Source organism: Alligator sinensis, unplaced genomic scaffold (genome assembly GCF_000455745.1).
Source record: "Alligator sinensis unplaced genomic scaffold, ASM45574v1 scaffold159_1, whole genome shotgun sequence".
NCBI lineage: Eukaryota > Metazoa > Chordata > Crocodylia > Alligatoridae > Alligator > Alligator sinensis.
In genome coordinates this window covers 583,290-601,368 of record NW_005842222.1, presented here as the reverse complement: position 1 = coordinate 601,368, position 18,079 = coordinate 583,290, and positions in this window count along the sequence as shown.

Genomic DNA, 18,079 nt, shown 5'->3' with positions numbered 1-18,079 from the left:
GTCTTCATATTTGTAAACAGTTTGATATTAGATAAGGCAGTAACAGATGGTGCTTAGGAATATGTAACACTTTCTGGGTTTTGTAGGACCAATAACAGTTTGTGAACTGCAAATGGCTTCCTGTCTGTAGCTCTCTACTGGAACCAGGCAGGCAATAGCTTTCTAATCCCACAAAAATATTAAAGATATCAAAAGGGCTTTCCACCCCAAATTCTAAGAAAAAGTCAAAGTATGAAAAAGCCTGCAAAATAAACATCTGAAAGAAAGGTGCTTTACAGCATTTGAATAATTCCTAAATATTTTATTTCACTGTTGAACGTTAGTTTCTGTAGTATATATTAGCTTAAAATTCTATTTAAAAAAAATCAAATGAGAAGACCATTTTCTGTCTCAAAAAGCAAAATCTTCAAGACTTCCATTTTTCCTCCCCCTCACCCACACACTTTTTTTTTTTTTTTTTTACTAGAAATTCATCAGAACTGGCACCTTTTCTCCAGGCAGTTTGGTTTTGACAAACTGGCATTTTGGGATTAAATGATTTTTTCTCAAAGTCCTACCCAATCTTAATCCTGCCACTTAAGTAAATAAGAAGTGCCCCAAACCAAATGTGTAACTAGGAATGTTGGCATCCTGGGCAAGTGCGGAAGTGGAGGAGTGGAGGTGCTGAGTCCTGGACAGCAGTGCAGGGGTAGGGAACACAGAGGGACAGCTCTGTAGACAGAAGTGCAGCTCCCAGCTGTAACTCAGAAGGATTTCTGCAAAGTGTTCTGAGTTACAGCACTACCCCAGACCAAACAGAAGTTAGTACTGGGTCCAGGGGGAACGGAAATCTAGCTGCCTGCTGGGTTCCTGCAGCAACAGCCAGGCTGCCTGCTAGTGCCAGCTGCTTTCAGAATAGGAAGAGGAAAGGCAGCAAAGAGAGTTCCTTCTTGGGGCTCACCAGCAAATGCTGAAGAGTGGGGTGTGTGTATTGGAGCCCCACCCCCCCCCACCTCAGGGGGGCTCTAATACACCCACCCCACCCTCCAGGGGGTGGAGGGGCTGAAAAAACTCCAGATGGGACTCCCTATGCTCCCTTTCCCCACTCCCATACTGAAACTAGCAACAGGCTGGGAGCTCACTAAACACAAGTTACAGAAGATTATGTTACATTTTGAAACATACCTCATGCAATGAGGGGTCAGATTTTCATCTGATTGGCCATTGAAGCTGCCTGCAACCCGTACTTGTGTTTGGTCACAGCTATAAACTGCTTCCTGTGGCCAGACTGGGTGCAAATTGTCATTTCTGTCTACACCCTCATTAAGTTACTGAAAGTAAATGTTGAATTAGAACATTTCCCATTCACAACTCAGGTCCATGAGAACCAAATTAATGCTTACCTCCTTGCACAAGGGTGGCTGCTGCCTCTACACAAGCTCCCATAACAAGAGCTGCTGCTGACATGGTGATGGTGGCAGCACAAGCTCCCCAGGGACTAGCACCTATTTTAAATCAGCACCTGGAGACTGGCACCTATGTTAAATCATCCACCCCTAATATGTTACTGCCCAGAACTAAGGATATTCTCCTCCTTATGAATGTTTGGAGGGAGGGGGCCAGCACTGGAATAAGTTGTTTGCTCCCTGGCTCCTTTGTGATTAGAAGGGGAATGGGAGACAAATGCACCAGATAGCTAGTCTCAGCAGTAGACCAAACAAGTGACTGGATATTAGTTCTGCTCATGAAACTTCATATTTGATTTGGGCTTTCCTGGTGTCTCTGATTTTCCTTGCATCTCATTTGAGAAAAATGAAAGACTCATTAACTGCACCTGGCATTAAGAGTTATACATCTTCTATAAACCAGACCCCAGAAGAGGGATATATTCCTATCCTTTTCACATAAAATAGTCTCATTTCACTATAGGTCAGTGGGGTTTGATCAAAGTACTGTAAAAAACATATGTAAAATAAAATTAATAAACAACAGATTTTTATTCAGTTTGGTACAGACTTGTGACTAAGGCCCAGAATTGTTAAGGACTTTTAAGTGCCTAGCTCCTGTACTTAATCTGCGCACACACAGTTATCTAGAGTAAACACTGAATTAGAACATTTCCCATTCACAACTCAGGTCCATGAGAACCAGATGAATGTATGCATAACATATTTCTCACTACTTTGTATTTAATACTCCAGCTCATGCAACACTTCTGAGCATGCAGCAATACTGTACCATGAGGAACCAAACTATCAGTAGCTGTACCAATCATGTAATGATCAACTGCAGAGCTAATACTGAAAACAAATTAAATGAGAGAAAATTAAAAAGCAAAAATACAAACATCAGTGTCAGGCATCCCATTGTCTACACAAAGGTGAAAAAACACAAGCATCTATGATATCTCATCTTTCTTGACAGTTCTGTTGTATACAAAGGGATTTCACATAGAGAAAGATATTAATATTCAAAATTCTTGAATGGCTTAAGTAGCAGTGAGGCAAATACATATAGACAATTAGAGGGGCTAAAAAGGCTGCTTTAACATAACTTTTGCAATGACAAAACATTTATTTTATTTTAATTATATGATGCAATGGGTTGAATTTTTCCTATATAAAGAAAAACTCTGGGTGCTACTTGACATAAGATACTTTCAAAATGTTACAGAGCAACTGCTTATACATTTATCTAGAAAGAAGAAAGGCACTAAGGACTAGGCTAGAAAGTTCCTCGTTAGTAAATAAAGCTATAGATTTGCTCCCTGGGTGTGGCCAGCTTGATTCTGTACACAATAAGGAAGGAGATTAACTTGATTCAAGCTTTCAAACCAGGGAGAACTTTCAGATTGTTTCCTTCGTGGAGTTAATTAAAGCCTAACAAACTAAAGTTATTCTTGCTGCACTGGCACTTGAACAAGCTAAATTACCATGTATTGTAACAAAAAAGCCTTCTGGCACCATTTCTACACCTACATCTAGGAAAGCAAGTCACAACTCAGTAACATTCGTAAGAACTAAAACAGGTTGGGTATGATGCAGTGACCCTGGTAGTGATTGTGCAGGACTCAGCCAAGTTGCAGGTTATGTCCCTGGAAAGCTACCAAAGCTTCTGGTGATCTCAGGGGGAATTGAAGTGTTCACTTTTCAGCATCAATTAGGATGGAAACAATTGGTTCTCATCTTTTTTATACTCAAGGCACCTCTTGAAAAATGTCAGCTCTTAGGTTTCACTCTATTTCAGACTACAGAAGAATACTAGAGCAATTCTTCTGTTGCAAGGAACTCAGAAAGACCACATCAGGGTAGAATGTTTGCGATGCTATGGATTCCTATTTGAAATCTTTGTGTTTATCTTGTGAATTACATTTACACACCTAATAGTGCTAACATTGCATGGCACTCTGTGGCACCCCTGAAAGGTTCTCAAGGCATCCCTGAGTGCTGTGGCACCCTGGTTGAGAGTCAATGACCTAGACCCAGATGTATAATTTTGCAGATTTGTTATTTTAAACATTATTCTCCACTATTTAAATTCATTCCATAGGTAAAGTGTCAGTTAAAGCAGTTATCAAAAGTCTGGTGAAAGCTAGCCAAACTAGTGTGATTAAGGCAGACCACTTTCTGTAGCCATGGTGGCTAGCACTATCTAGCTGCCTTTGGCTCCCCAGCTTGAACAACAAGTTACACATTCAGTTGAGATTCAACCCATAACCTCCATTGGGTCCCTCACAGGGATTCAAAACAACACTTAACTCTAGCTGTGCGTGTTTTTCTGTGGATGGGGTGTGGGTAACCAGCAATATTTGAACTATAGCCTTAGATAATAATGCAGTGAATGCAAGACAATTTAGGGTGCTGAACAAAATGTTCCAGGTACAGTAGCACTGATCCTACACCAGTTAAAACAAAAGTAGTTTCAGAATTCATTTAACTGGGGACAAGATCTGATAAATATATAAGTTCCCTGTCCAGTGAAGTGACACTAATAGATTTTTGTTGCAGATTTTTATGCCATACTCAGCTTTCCTTTTCCCCAGGTTTCCTAACAAATAACTGTGGTTTGGATGATTTTGCTCATCATGTTGGTGCCCTCACTCCCTAGCAAGAGCAACATGAGGGCTGTTGACTGCTCCCTTGTGAATCTGCAAACCAGAGGCCACAATGCAGCTCTAAGAATGTGCATGAAAATCAAGACGCAGCATGATCTTTCCCCTGACTCATTAGCTCTTCCTGCCACAGTAACTGCAAGTACCTAATACTAATATTACTGCTCCAGAACCAGTATAGTTTAAAATCATGTTAGCCTAGGAAAAATTATGAATCAAGAGGTGGTTATAGGCAGAAATCATTCAGAATATTTTGGCGAAATTCACCATGTGTAAAGCGACCAAAACGCTGGCTTGCATCCATAGATGCTTCTCAAGCAAATCCCGGGACATCATTCTCCCCTTGTACTCGGCCTTGGTGAGGCCGCAGCTGGAGTACTGCATCCAGTTTTGGGCTCCACAATTAAAAAAGGACGTGGAGAAGCTTGAGAGAGTCCAGAGAAGAGCCACGTGCATGATCAGAGGTCAGGGAAGCAGACCCTACGATGACAGGCTGAGAGCCCTGGGGCTCTTTAGCCTGGAAAAGCGCAGGCTCAGGGGTGATCTGATGGCCACCTACAAGTTTATCAGGGGTGACCACCAGTATCTGGGGGAACGTTTGTTCACCAGAGCGCCCCTAGGGATGACGAGGTTGAATGGTCACAAACTACTTCAAGATCGTTTCAGGCTGTACATAAGGAAGAATTTCTTTACTGTCTGAGCCCCCAAGGTCTGGAACAGCCTGCCACCGGAGGTGGTTCAAGCGCCTTCATTGAACACCTTCAAGATGAAACTGGATGCTTATCTTGCTGGGATCCTATGACCCCAGCTGACTTCCTGCCCTTTGGGCAGGGGGCTGGACTTGATGATCTTCCGAGGTCCCTTCCAGCCCTGATGTCTATGAAATCTATGAAATCTATGTGGGTACAGTGCAGATTCAGGGCAAAAATAAAATGTGCTGAGAACACTTTTCACTGTCAACTGCATTTGTCTATTTAATAAAGAAAGTATTTTTAGCTTAATAACTGTTACATGTTACTTAAAGCATCTCTGAGTATCAAACCACATTGTATAGACACATACATGCTTACTTTTACAATGGTTTCTGGGGAAATCGAATATAACCACAGGTGGGTGTAGAGAATCTCTACCAGGTTTCAATAATACATTTAAAAAAATTAATGCTTTGTTTCTACCTTACCCATCTTATTCACAAAATATAGTTTACTTCTGTTCATGAAGAGAACTAAAATGAGAGCAAGAGAAAAAAAAGAAAGAACTAGGATTACATGGCATAGAGGAAAACTGTGTATAAAGGAAAGGTTGTGTGGGCTAAATCTTTACAAGGATAGGCCATATAGTATAAAACGGTATGTACAATTGTTAGCCATATTTTCAAATACCATTACTGACAAAGAAAATGATGTGTAATAATAAGCCTTACATATGTTTATATACAAACCTCACGCATCCTTTAGTGACCCTTTCTTTTAAAGGACCTTATCAAAGCTCCTGCTCTTTGTTTTCTTTAAAGCTCCAATTCTCAGAGACATGTAATTATTTAAGAATTCCAATGTTAGTTTTGCAAGAAAAAATAGTGATTTCCCCCGCCTGCTGTGCTTGTAGGACAATCTTGAAAATGTGGAATCTGAGGTTCAAAGACCAGAAAACAAGAAAAAGATCCTAATATGTTCTATTTCTAAAACCATGTAATTTCCAAGTCAATTTAACATGTTTAGGAGTCCTGACTTACAGGTATTGACTGCATGGGGTTGGCAGTTCACTGAATATAATGTTGGCTATATGACTGGTTCCAGATCCTACTCCAGATATCATATTGCCCATCAAAATGAAAGGAAAAAATATTGCATGGGAACCCTAGCTTAAGTATCTTCTAGGTATTGCTAATTAGAAAGCTGAACATGGGAATGAGGTGGTACCATGTTATTTTTGTAAAACAGAGTTATGGGAAAATGGCCTATTTAATCTACTCTGCCCTAATTTTTAAATCTGTAACACTTTTGACACCCCATGTAGTAGTAGTATTTAGCCAGGGCTGTGTAGCAGTTGCTATTGAGTCAAGACACATGCCATCATTTCTTAAACAGTGTGCTCCATTGTTGCTGGGTAGTGTTTCCCCCTTTTTTCTGACTGAAACTCAGAATCCAAGCAGCGCTTGACAAATCCTGTCTGCCAGGGCACCTAACAACCCGTTTCTCTGCTCGAACAAGTATTAAAAAAGTATTTGTTCAAACTGTCTTGGACAAATGCCCTGAATCCTGCAATAGTGGCAGTGTTTTGTAAGAAGGTGGTAGTGTTTCTTGCAGGGGGAGTTTTGTATGAAAAGAGCTTTTCCTTGTGTCTGCTGGGTCAAATATTTATTAATTTAAAACAATGCATGGATTGGATTAAAAGACCCTCCAGCTTTGGATGTAATAACAAGTGCAGAGCTGGATCCAGAGCTATTTGCAAAGAGAGAGCATCTGTGCCCTGCAAGCACAGTGAGTGAGAACCATTTACCACTTCACTAAGTAGGGTTAGGCAAGATTTAGATTGTTTTCTCACACATTGATCTGTGGATTAGGCATTGTCTGCTTACCGTTTCTTTTTCTTTTTTTTAATGGTACCTGATTGTCTAGAATCTGAGTGTTTCCTCCTAATGGCACGTAGCCAATGAAGTCCAGATGTGTTTCCTCCAGTCTCAAAATGTATGTATTATCTATTCATATGGACTCATATTAGTGTTGAGGCCAAGTGCTAGGAGCCTTGCAGCATTAAAAACATGCCATTTAAAAGCCAAACTGATCCCAGGACTAGATCCCTGCATGCCAAGTTAATCAAGTGAATTAACCTGTGTATGAAGTCTTGTCAAGTGAATTGATTCAGATTGATTTCAAGCTCCCTCATATACACCAATTTCTCATTGATTAATACTGCTATCAGAAAGAAAATCATGGCCCGAAGGTTAACAAGCCCAGGTTCTGTGAAGTCAAGAAAGAATCAAACTCTAAAGCCCAGAAAACCTTAAGGAAAAACACTCTAGCCAGCTCCTCTTATTAAATGGAGGCAGCTTCCTCCAGTTTGCCTGCCTCTTCTCTAGGCACCTTTGCTGGGAAAAGCAGTGACTCGATAACCAAAGCATTTAAATTAAAAACAACGCGTTCAATTCTACTTGGAAACTAGTCAGCGCTTGGTGTAGATCACAGGGCGCCAGGGCATATGTCTTGGCCCATCCATTTTAAAGAGAATCTCAATGTGAAGGGACCCGGCCTCAACACAACAGGAACATTTTTGTCTAAAAACTGGAGTAAAAAATGCATGTTACTTCTAAACACAAGACTGTTTTTCAGTGATCTGAAAACAAAGGCAGCTGCAACTTCTGAGGCTGTACCTGTGCTTTTTGGACTGTACAAAACACACACATACATACATGCATACCTCTGCCATTCAGAGCTCCCCACCCCCAACCTCCATTTCTCTCTCAGGAAATGAAACTCCCCAGCTCTCTTCTATCACTAGGAAAGTTTCCCTTTGGCTCCATCTTCTGGCTTCCCAGTTTATATAATACAAAGGCATCAAAGGCCAAGCAGTAGTATGGTTCCAGCCACTGGAAGTAGGTGGGCACTGCAAATACATAAAGGTGAGGGTACTTGCTTAAAAGTGAAGAAGAAACTGGTTAGTAGATCTCAATACTACTACTTCTTGAAACTCTATCAGGACTTGATTAAAGAAGAGCAAAAGAGGATCTGAAACCACTTTGTTTTGCTATAATATAACTTTAAAATGTCAGCTTTCAGTCATGCCTATTAATTGCAGATTTACATACTAGCTGGAAGGTATGTTTGCAAAGTTTCACTTGAGACCCAACCTTCCTGGCTGTTGTACAACTTGAAAAAAAATGTGCTGCAGTAGCTCATTTGACTCCATGTATAGTATACTTCTGCATTTACTGGGGGCTGATTACATGGAAGAAACAATGGCTGTGGATGCGTTAGTACAGGAGTTTTGCTATCATTATGCTTTGTAAGGAGTCCAAGAGTTCTGGTTTCACAAACTGCTTACCTGAGCTGAAAAACATTAACATGCCAACTGTTCTAGGAGACAACTCAGTGACTACAAGTACTGTCATTGCCTGCTGGAAGCTGCACATTAGCATTTTTTTCTCTGACCCTTTCTTCTGTATTATTTTGCCTGCTCCACCTGGTGATCAGACAGAAGACTGCATGATGATAAAGTGAATTTGTTTACTGCAAACAACTCCTTCTGCCAGAGAACCAGGGCTTGTGTAATAAAATAAGCTTTCCTTACACGGCCGGTCATGGGATTTTGTTAGTACTCCAGAAGGAGGTCACTGTGAAAGGAGGGTCACATTTTGTGACCTAATATTTTCTTGGGTTTCAACTACAAGAAGCAGGTAACAGTAGCAATAACAACACAAAGGAATACGTTTATCTGGGAAGGACTTTTAACAACTTGTCAGTGCTTCTATAATCCAATAACTGATTTGCTTTTTTGTCACTGATTTGCTTTTGTCAGTGATTTGATCTGAATGTGGTTTAGGGCATCTCATTCTGAAAATAAACTACAACGATGTATAGAAGCTTTCCCATTTGTTTTATGTACACCTAACTATACAAACTGCATAATACATAAGTTCCAAGAGTCTGATCCAACATGCTCTCCTGCCTTTGGATTTAAAGTATCTGGCCTTAAACTACCAAATTGCTACAATAGACTTTGATTCTGTAAACACCTGAACAGGTGAGTGCCCTTACACATGTAACTTATACCATGAGCTTCTACAGGTCTGCTCACATGAGTAAAGTGAAACATACACTTAGGTGTTTATGGGAGACAGAAGGGTGTTCTTACAATATATGAAACATCAGGCAGGCAGAGAGGGAGGGACCCCATTCCCAGCCAGCTGCGGAGCAGCTGAGTCTGAACCAGGGAAGGAAATGCCCATCCACCACCCTGCTCCTACTTCGTCTAGCCCCCAGGGAGCCACGTAACCGGAGCCTCGCAAACAGGCCATGCAAACAGGTGCATTTGTCTCCCCAGCACGCAAGTTAGTGCAGGAGTTTGGGCAGGAGGGTGAGCGGGAGGGCCCATGGCCCTGCCAGTGCACCCCAGGGTAGGTAGCCACAGTTAGCCAGTCTACCACCAGTAAAATGCGGATGGGCACGCACCACACCCCAAGGGTCCCCTTGGGGTCTGTGCCCTGCCCCCCCCCTCCCAGCTCCTCAGAGGCCTCTACCCAGGCGGAGCCCATGGTTCCAGGCTCCATGCCGACGGAGCCCCTGGCTCTCAGCTGCAGGGGCTGCCTGACACTTTTTCAGGCTCTGGGGACCGGGAGCATGGCCACCTCCCTTTGTGAGGTCTGCTCCCTTTTGGGGTCTCTGGCGTGCCAGCTGGAGGAGCTCCAGGCCGCAGTCCAGAGACTCCGTGCCATCAGGGATGGTGAGCGGAAAATCAACTCCTACTACCAGGCCCTTCACCCCCTGGAGGCGGAGGGTAGACCACGGTCGCCTTCCAGGACAAGGGAGGTCTCGGGGACCTCCCATGCTGTCCAGTCAAGGGGTTGAACCAAGGTGGTCAAGGGCCCCAAGGCCCGCCACACCAAGGTCCCTGCCCCGGGGGAGCTTTGCAACAGGTACGAACCTCTTGCAGCCACAGTAGAGCCTGCAAAGCTGCCAGCTCCAGTAGACAGCACAAGCTCAGCTATAGCTACTGCCACCTCTCTCCCTAAGTGTTTATCGTGGGAGACTCCATCCTGAGGGGGACTGAGGGGGCAATTTTCTGCTCCGACCCCTTAGCCTGGGAAGTCTGCTGCTTCCCGGGAACCCATATCTAAGACATTGCGGAGAAGATCCCTGAACTCCTCTAGCCCACTGACCACTACCCTATGCTCCTTATCCACGTGGGCACAAATGACGCAACTTGGAGCACTCCCAGCCGAGTCATGAAGTGCTACAGGGACTTGGGAGCGGGCCTATAGGGCTTGGGGGTGCAGATGGTGTTTTCTTCGATCCTCCCAGTCTCGGGCTATGGGCTGAGAAGGGAGAAGAGGATTGAGGTAGTAAACCAAAGACTGGCACTGGTGTCATCAGGAAGGCACTTAGGGGAGCCCACTCCTGCCTCATCACTGGAATGAGCTGTGGGCAAGGCAAGGGCCCCCAAAGGGACACTTGCGTTCCTGTACACAAATACCAGGAGCTTGGGGAATAAACAGAAGGAACTTGTCCTCCTGCTTAACACAAATAATTACAACGTCATAGGGATAACGGAGACCTGGTGGGACTCCACCCATGACTGGACCACAGGTATAGATGGCTATATCCTGTACAGGAGAGATCAAGTGGACGAAAGGGGTTTGGGTGTAGCTCTCTATGTCAAGGAAAGCTACGCGTCCATGCAAGCTGACATTGGCACCCAGGGTGAATGATTGGAGACCCTCTGGGTTAAAATCCATGGGGAACGCAGCACAGGGGACACAATGGTGGAAGTCTATTACAGACCTCTTACCCAGGCCAATGGCAGCATCCTGAGGGATAGCCAGCATGGGTTTGTTGCAGGTAGGTCTTGCTTGACCAGTCTTATTTCCTTTTACGACCAAGTGACCTATCACCTGGACAAGGGAAAAGAGATTGATGTTATTTATCTTGACTTTAAAAAAGCCTTCGATCTGGTATCCCATGATCACCTCTTGGCAAAACTGGCCAACTGTGGCCTCAGCTTCAGCACGATCCGCTGGCTGGGGAATTGGCTCCGTGGTCAGACCCAGAGGGTGGTGGTTGATGGAAGTCAATTGTCGTGGTGCCCTATGACCAGTGGGGTCCCTCAAGGCTCGGTCCTTGAGCCAACACTATTCAACATCTTCATTAATGATGTGGACATTGGTGTCAGAAGCAGACTGGCCAAGTTCGCTGATGACACCAAACTCTGGGATAAAGCATCCACACCTGAGGACAGGAGTGTGATTCAAGCAGACCTTGACAGACTCATGAAATGGGTGGATGAGAACCTGATGGTGTTTAACACCGAAAAATGCAAGGTTCTTCACCTCGGGAAGAAAAACCCACAGCATGCTTATAGGCTCGGCAGTGCTACACTGGCTAGTACTACTGATGAAAAGGACTTGGGGGTCATGACTGACTGCAAGATGAACATGAGCCTTCAATGTGATGCTGCAGCTAGTAAAGCAAGCAAAACACTGGCTTGCATCCATAGAAGCTTCTCATGCAAATCCCAGGACATCATTCTCCCATTGTACTCAGCCTTGGTGAGGCCACAGCTGGAGTACTGCATCCAGTTTTGAGTGCCACAGTTAAAAAATGATGTGGAGAAGCTTGAGAAAGTGCAGAGGAGAGCCATGCGCATGATCAGAGGTCAGGAAAACAGACCGTATGATGAGAAGCTGTGAACTCCAGGACTCTTCAGCCTGGAAAAGTGCAGGCTCAGGGGTGATAAGTTTATCAGGGGTGCTCACTAGGATCTAGGGGAATGTCTGTTCACCAGAGTGCCCCAGGGGATGACAAGGTCAAATGGTCACAAACTCCTTCAGGACCGATTCAGTCTGGACATAAGGAAGAACTTGTTTACAGTCCGAGCCCCCAAGGTCTGGAATAGACTGCTGTTGGAGGTGGTTCAAGCACCTACTTTGAACACCTTCAAGATAAATTTGGATGTTTATCTTGCTGGGATCCTATGACCTCTGCTGACTTCCTGCCCCTGGGGCAAGGGGCTGGACTCGATGATCTTTTGAGGTCTCTTCCAGCCCTAATGTCTATGAAATCTATGAAATCTAATTGAATTAAGTCTGATAGGATGCAGGTTACTCCTATTAAGTTAAATAAGATAGACAACATACATTTTCATAAGTTTCATAGATTTCTAGAGTCGGAAGGGACCTGGTAGATCATCGGGTTTGAACCCCTGCTTCAGGCAGGAAAGAGCGCTGGGGTCAGGTAACCCCAGTCAGATGCCTATCTAATCTCTTCTTGAACACCTCCAGGGTAGGGGAAAGCACCACCTCCCTTGGAAGCCCATTTCAGATTTTGGCAACCTTCACCGTAAAGAATTTCTTCCTTATGTCAAATCTAAATCTGTTCTCCTTTAGTTTGTGGCCATTATTCCTGGTAACCCCAGGGGCGCCCTGGTAAACAGAGTGTCCCCTATTCCCTGCTGGCTCCCCAGATGAGTTTGTAGGCAGCCACAAGGTCACCTCTCAGCCTTCTCTTGCGGAGGCTGAAGAGATTCAGATCCCTCAGTCTGTCTTCATAGGATCTTACCTGCAGGCCCTCAGGTATACTCCTCATGAACAGCATTCTTTGAAATTGGTTCCTCTTTTCAATTTTAGTAATCCTGTTCAACACTTTTTCTAGTTCATAGCCAATCACTGTTCCTGGCTTGCCTTTGATATTTGAACCCAAGAGATTTCAGCTGGTACTGAAGTACTATTTGTCTAAAACTTCTGGGGCAGGACTATTACATTAAGTCATGGCTTATTTATGACCATAAAACACAACTTGTCTCACACAGAAAATGAAGGCATGGCATATTAGAATTTAGATTCCCCATGGAGGTATACACCTTTCCAACTCCTCCAACTCAAGAATGATACCAAAAACATATTGTTACTTAGATCTCTATAAACAAGCAGCTAAACAGCAACATGCCATTGGGGTGTTTTTTAATATTTTTTCTTCAACTTAGTAATGTTTTAACCCTCGTATAGGTCTGAAATGTTCCAGGTACCTCAGCTCTGGATGCGTTTTAGGTGTCACTATGCATGCCACTGTTATTCTTTACAATATTATTATTTTTCCATATAAAGTTAACAGAATCTAATAAGATCATCAGATGTGTAATGTATGAAAAAAATGATTTGGAAAGGCAATCCAAAACAAAAAGCCCATCAATTTAATGAACAGGAAATAAGACCATAAACAATCCTAATCAATTCTCATATAATACCAACAGTAGTATTGCTTTAAACAATTTACCATACGCTATGGACCCAATTCTGCAAAGTGCTCTACTGAGGCAAACTTCTGTGTCTACAAAGAGCTCCCTACAGGTCTGAAGCCTACATGAGTATAGTCACTCAGCACTGAGAGAGAAACAGCAAATTTAAGATACCACAAATTGTTCCCCCCTCAGCTTAGCTAAGGGTGAAGCACACACTGTTCTATCTGATTTCTCCTTTTTATTCTATATAAAGACAGCCAGCTGGTCTGATAAAATAAGTATTTTCTTAAATTCTGAATCACCTGACTTTGGCAGGCTAATGCAGTTCAAAATCTGCATGAATGTTTAAAAACAGGAACTGAGTGAACATATTTTTCTTTTTTTGTAAAAAATATTTTGTATTTATAGCACAAGGATAACACAATAACTAAATCAATACATAAATCTGACTGGGATTTTCAAAGGGGAAGAGAAGTTAGGTGCCCAACTCCTACTATCACATTGCAGTGATCCCTCTTGAAGTCCTGTGTAAAGCCCAGCCTGTGTGTTTCCATTTGCTTCATGGAATCATAGGATTGGAAAGCGCCTCAGAAGGATCATCTTGTCCAGGCCCCAAGCCTAGGCTCAGGATTCACTGGTCAAAAAGACTGTTCTGAGCTAGATTCAAACTGGCACTACTACAGCACAACACAGAGTACTGAGTGGCTCACTACTGCTGCCCACATCATGGGCTCAAGTCAATCTAAGAGCCAGTGGTGGATCCAGAGGGAGTGCAGTGGAATTGCTGCACTGCTTTTGGAGTGGACCATGCTGTGGGAGCCTCTGGGGACTTTTTTAAAGCCCCAATGCAAGTGAGACTCCCCTCCCTTCCCCTGTCTGCTCAGAGGTCTGTCACTTTTTCCACTGTCCTGGGGATTGGGGGAAGCCTCAGAGTGGCTCCTGCCTGCTCCAACTAGGCTGCACAGTGGCTGGGCTCAGTTGGGACAGTGACAGTTGCAGAAGCAGCAATGATGGAGAGGTTCCCCCTCCCTGAATATTTTCCCAGGGCAGGGTAGAGGACCCCAAACCTATACCTATTCCTACTGCTGCTGTCCAGTCTCATTTCCAAATGAGCTTAACTCCCATGCAGCCCAGCTGGCATGGGCAGAAGCAGCTGTGAAGCTTTTCCCACCCCTGGGACAGTGAGGAAAGCAATAGCAGGTGGGGGAAGGGATGTGACTTGACCATGAGGAAAAGGAAGGGGGATGGGCAGATTCTTACCTTCTTGGAGGACTTAATGTTCCTGGAGGTTCCTGCTACCTAGTCTGCTTGTAACAGCGAGTGGGGGGAAGAGAGGGTGGAGAGAGGCTGAGAGTGGGGCATGCAGCTAGCCCTGAAGCACAGGTTGCTGCTCCTGCAACCCCCTTCCCCCCACCCCCTTGCCAACCTGGATCCACCCCTGCTCAGATCTAAGGGAAACAGAACAGTAGTTCCAAGTAGAGGGATTTCTTTCCCCTCCCTCCCCCGATTCATACAGCTATTTCTTGTTGGGTGCTATGTGATAATCCGGGTCCTTGGGACTGGCTAGGGGCATGAGACAGTGGTGGTTACAATTTTCTGTTGACTGCCCTCTCCTTAACTCCCTGGAATATCCTCCACTACTTATTGAAGTTACTTGCTGCTCCATGAGATCCTTCAACAGGAAGCGGGAAGCTCTTGAAGGAGTCACAGTGCTGTGGATGCAGTGCCTGGAGTCATCAAGTGAAAACTCCACGATCCCAACCTCACTGTTTCCTGCCCCAATGCAGGATGAAGAGAAGAACGGGGAAAAGAACAAGGGGAACAAATCAACACGAAGAATGATTTGACTCTTCTTGCCTTTACTCATACCTGTGCACACTTGAGGAGTCTTCATTATTATGGGAGCTTTTTTCTTATTTAACAAATGTTGGGAGTTAAATGGATAATTGAAAAAGGCAAGCAAATATGTTGCAATACTGCCTGCTCCAAGCTCCTGACTCTCTGGGAATTTTTACGCATGCTCTGGGAGGCATGGGGGAGGGGTGCTTTCATTAGAAAGCTGCTCTAATTAAAAGCACCCAAGCATCACACATATCAGTGTCCCTGTGTTGAAAAATGGTGGTGGAGCGCTTTGAACTAAAGCTTATTGAACAAGCTTTAGTTCAAAGCCCCTTACCACCATTTGTCAGTGTGGGGACACTGATACATGTGACGCTGGAGCGCATTAATTTCTGCGCTCCAACAGATTCAGTTAATCCAGACTGCTCCGATGCGCTGGCTCCCTGCATGTGTATAGAAGCACTTTGTTTTGTGGAACCATTTGTTGTAATCTACTAGCTGCCTTATTGCAGTCTAAATTTGCATACTACCATGGCTCTTCGCATCACTGTGCTGGCGGGTCCTGGCATGGGAGTATGGCTCCCAGGTGTGTAAACATGGGGAGTCTAAAGCTGGAAAGAGGTCCAAGGGACTGATCTAGGCTTGTCCCTCTACACCTGCTCTTGACCCCTTGGTCCTTGGGAGGCCTGAATCTGCTGCAGAGGAGCCCAAAGAAGCTTCATTCATAAGTTTCTGGGCCTGGAGCATGCCTGTGGGCAGTGTGGTTGAGTCCCCCCAGTGCCAAGACTTGCCACTGCCACAAGCATAACTAGGGGTGAGTAAGCGAGCCCCAGGCACTAACTTAGAGAAGGTCCAAATTGGTGGCTACTGTTGCTGCTGGTCCAGGGCATAAAAATTGCTTGTGACATTGCCGGCTGCTGCAGTCATATTGACAAGTCCTAGGGCTTTGAGATACAAAAGACATCAGCCTTTATAATTCAATGAGGAGCTTAGAATCAGTAGACTGAAAGATGCTCAACCAGAACATGGCTGAGCTAATTAGTAGGCCTGTGTGGGTCGGCAGCGATATAATCCAGCTTTGGATCCGGCTGCTTTGGATGGCTGTGATCCAATCCAGAGCTCTGGACCGGGTTTCCACCTCGATCCGGCCGAAGTGACTTAGAAGCTTCAGAGTCACCTCGGAGATCTGGCCATAGGGTATAATGAGGAATCAATGAAATATCTATAACTTTGTTGGTTTTTGTCCAATTTGGATTAAACTTGTAGGGACAGTAGCCTCTGGTGAGAGCATGAAACCTGCCAAGCTTCAAGAATATTGGTGCAGGGGCTTGGGGGGAACTGTACCCCAAATTCTTGAAAGCCAAACTCATGTCATGGCTGTGTGTTATACCACAGGGGGGTGAAAACTACAGGGAAGGTGGCCCCTGGTGAGGCCACAAAGCCTGCCAAGTTTCAAGAAGATCAGTGCAGGGATTTTGGGGGAACTGTACCCCAAATTCTTGAAAGCAAAACTCCTGTCACATCTATGTGTGACAACACAGGAGTGTCAAAACTGCAGGGGTGGTAGCTCTTACTGAGGTCACAAAGCCTGCCAAGTTTCAAGGAGATTGGTGTAGGGGTTTGGGGGAAACTGCACCTCAAGCTGTGGACAAGCAAAGCTCGTGCCATGGGTGACAGTGTGTGTTAAGGTGCAGCGGGGTGGGCCCTGGCGGAGCCCATGCCGCCTGCCAGCTGTCGAGGAGATCGGTGCAGGGGGGTTCTGGGGCCCTGCCCCCCCAGATGCTGACAGGCAAAACTCGTGCCATGGGTGCTTGTGCTTGTGCGATTGTCTGTCTTGGGGCGGTTGATTGTCTGTATTGATTTTTTCCTCTCCTTAGTCTCTGGTTTTGTAGGTGCTAATTGATGCTCGTTAAGTTATGTAGTAGCTAGGTCCTGAGTGAATCATGATTGATTGGTAACTAGTAACACAGTAGCTTAGCAGCCAGGCCGGCGGCAGTGTCTCCCAGGCCCCAAGTCAAAGACAGTCAGTCCCACAAGCACCCATGGCATGAGTTTTGCTTGTCCGCAGCTTGAGGTGCAATTCCCCCCAAATCCCTGCACCTATCTTCTTGAAACTTGGCAGGCTTTGTGGCCTCAGTGAGAGCTACCAGCTCTGCAGTTTTGACCACCCTGTGTTGTAACACCTAGACGTGACAGGAGTTTTTCTTTCAAGAATTTGGGGTACCGTTTCCCCCAGACCCCTGCACAGATCTTCTTAAACTTGGTAGACTTCATCCTCTCTGCAGCATCTACCATCCCTGAAAATTTCATCCAAATCGAACAAAAAACAACAAAGTTATAGATATTTTATTGTTTCCCCATTATACCCTATGGCCAGATCTCCAAGGCGGCTCTGAGGCAGCTCTGAAGTGCTTCGGGAAGTCTAATGAGGCCCATGCTTTGATCCGGACATGCTGCTTCGGACCCCAAAGTGTCCAAAGCATCTCCAGATCTGAAGCTCTGTCTGAAGCCTTGCACAGCCCTACTAATTAGGTATTTACCTAACCTTTGACATGGTTATAATTGCAGCAGCAATTTCAATCCACACTCAAAAGTTTATGAATTAATAATGTCTTTTTTTTCAAATTTTCTCAGTATTTAATGATGCAATAACACATGAAATATAAATTATCTCAATTTTCCATCTTGCATACGGGAGAGCCATTGGCTAATGGCCAATTCCTCCCTTTTTGATGGTGAAAGCAGTGTAAACATGTGAATGTTGGTGAATCTGCTCATTTTTAGGGCTTGTACCCTGGTCTAGTCATTTCATCATGTTTCATCTATAAATATGTTTGTCAATGGGTTCTTTCTCTATACTCTGTCTCCTATCTCATTCTTATATGATTATATAAGATCTCCTTGTTATATGGGCTCGGGTAGCTCCCAAAGCCACCTCACACACTGAATACTTTCCTACAGGTCTGCTGTAGTGATGTAAAATCACTCAGAGCAACCACTTCACCAGTTTGGTTCATTTGAGAAATGATCTTGGGTGTGATCATTGAGTGTGATCTTGAGGCAAAGTAGGTTTCTGCATGCTGCCAGGATTCCATTGGATAACTTGAAATATCATGCCACCACTGTGCATAAAATTACTACAATTTGCAATAAGGCTCATGAATACCATGGAGCTCCTATGTGGAACTCTAAAGAAAGTTT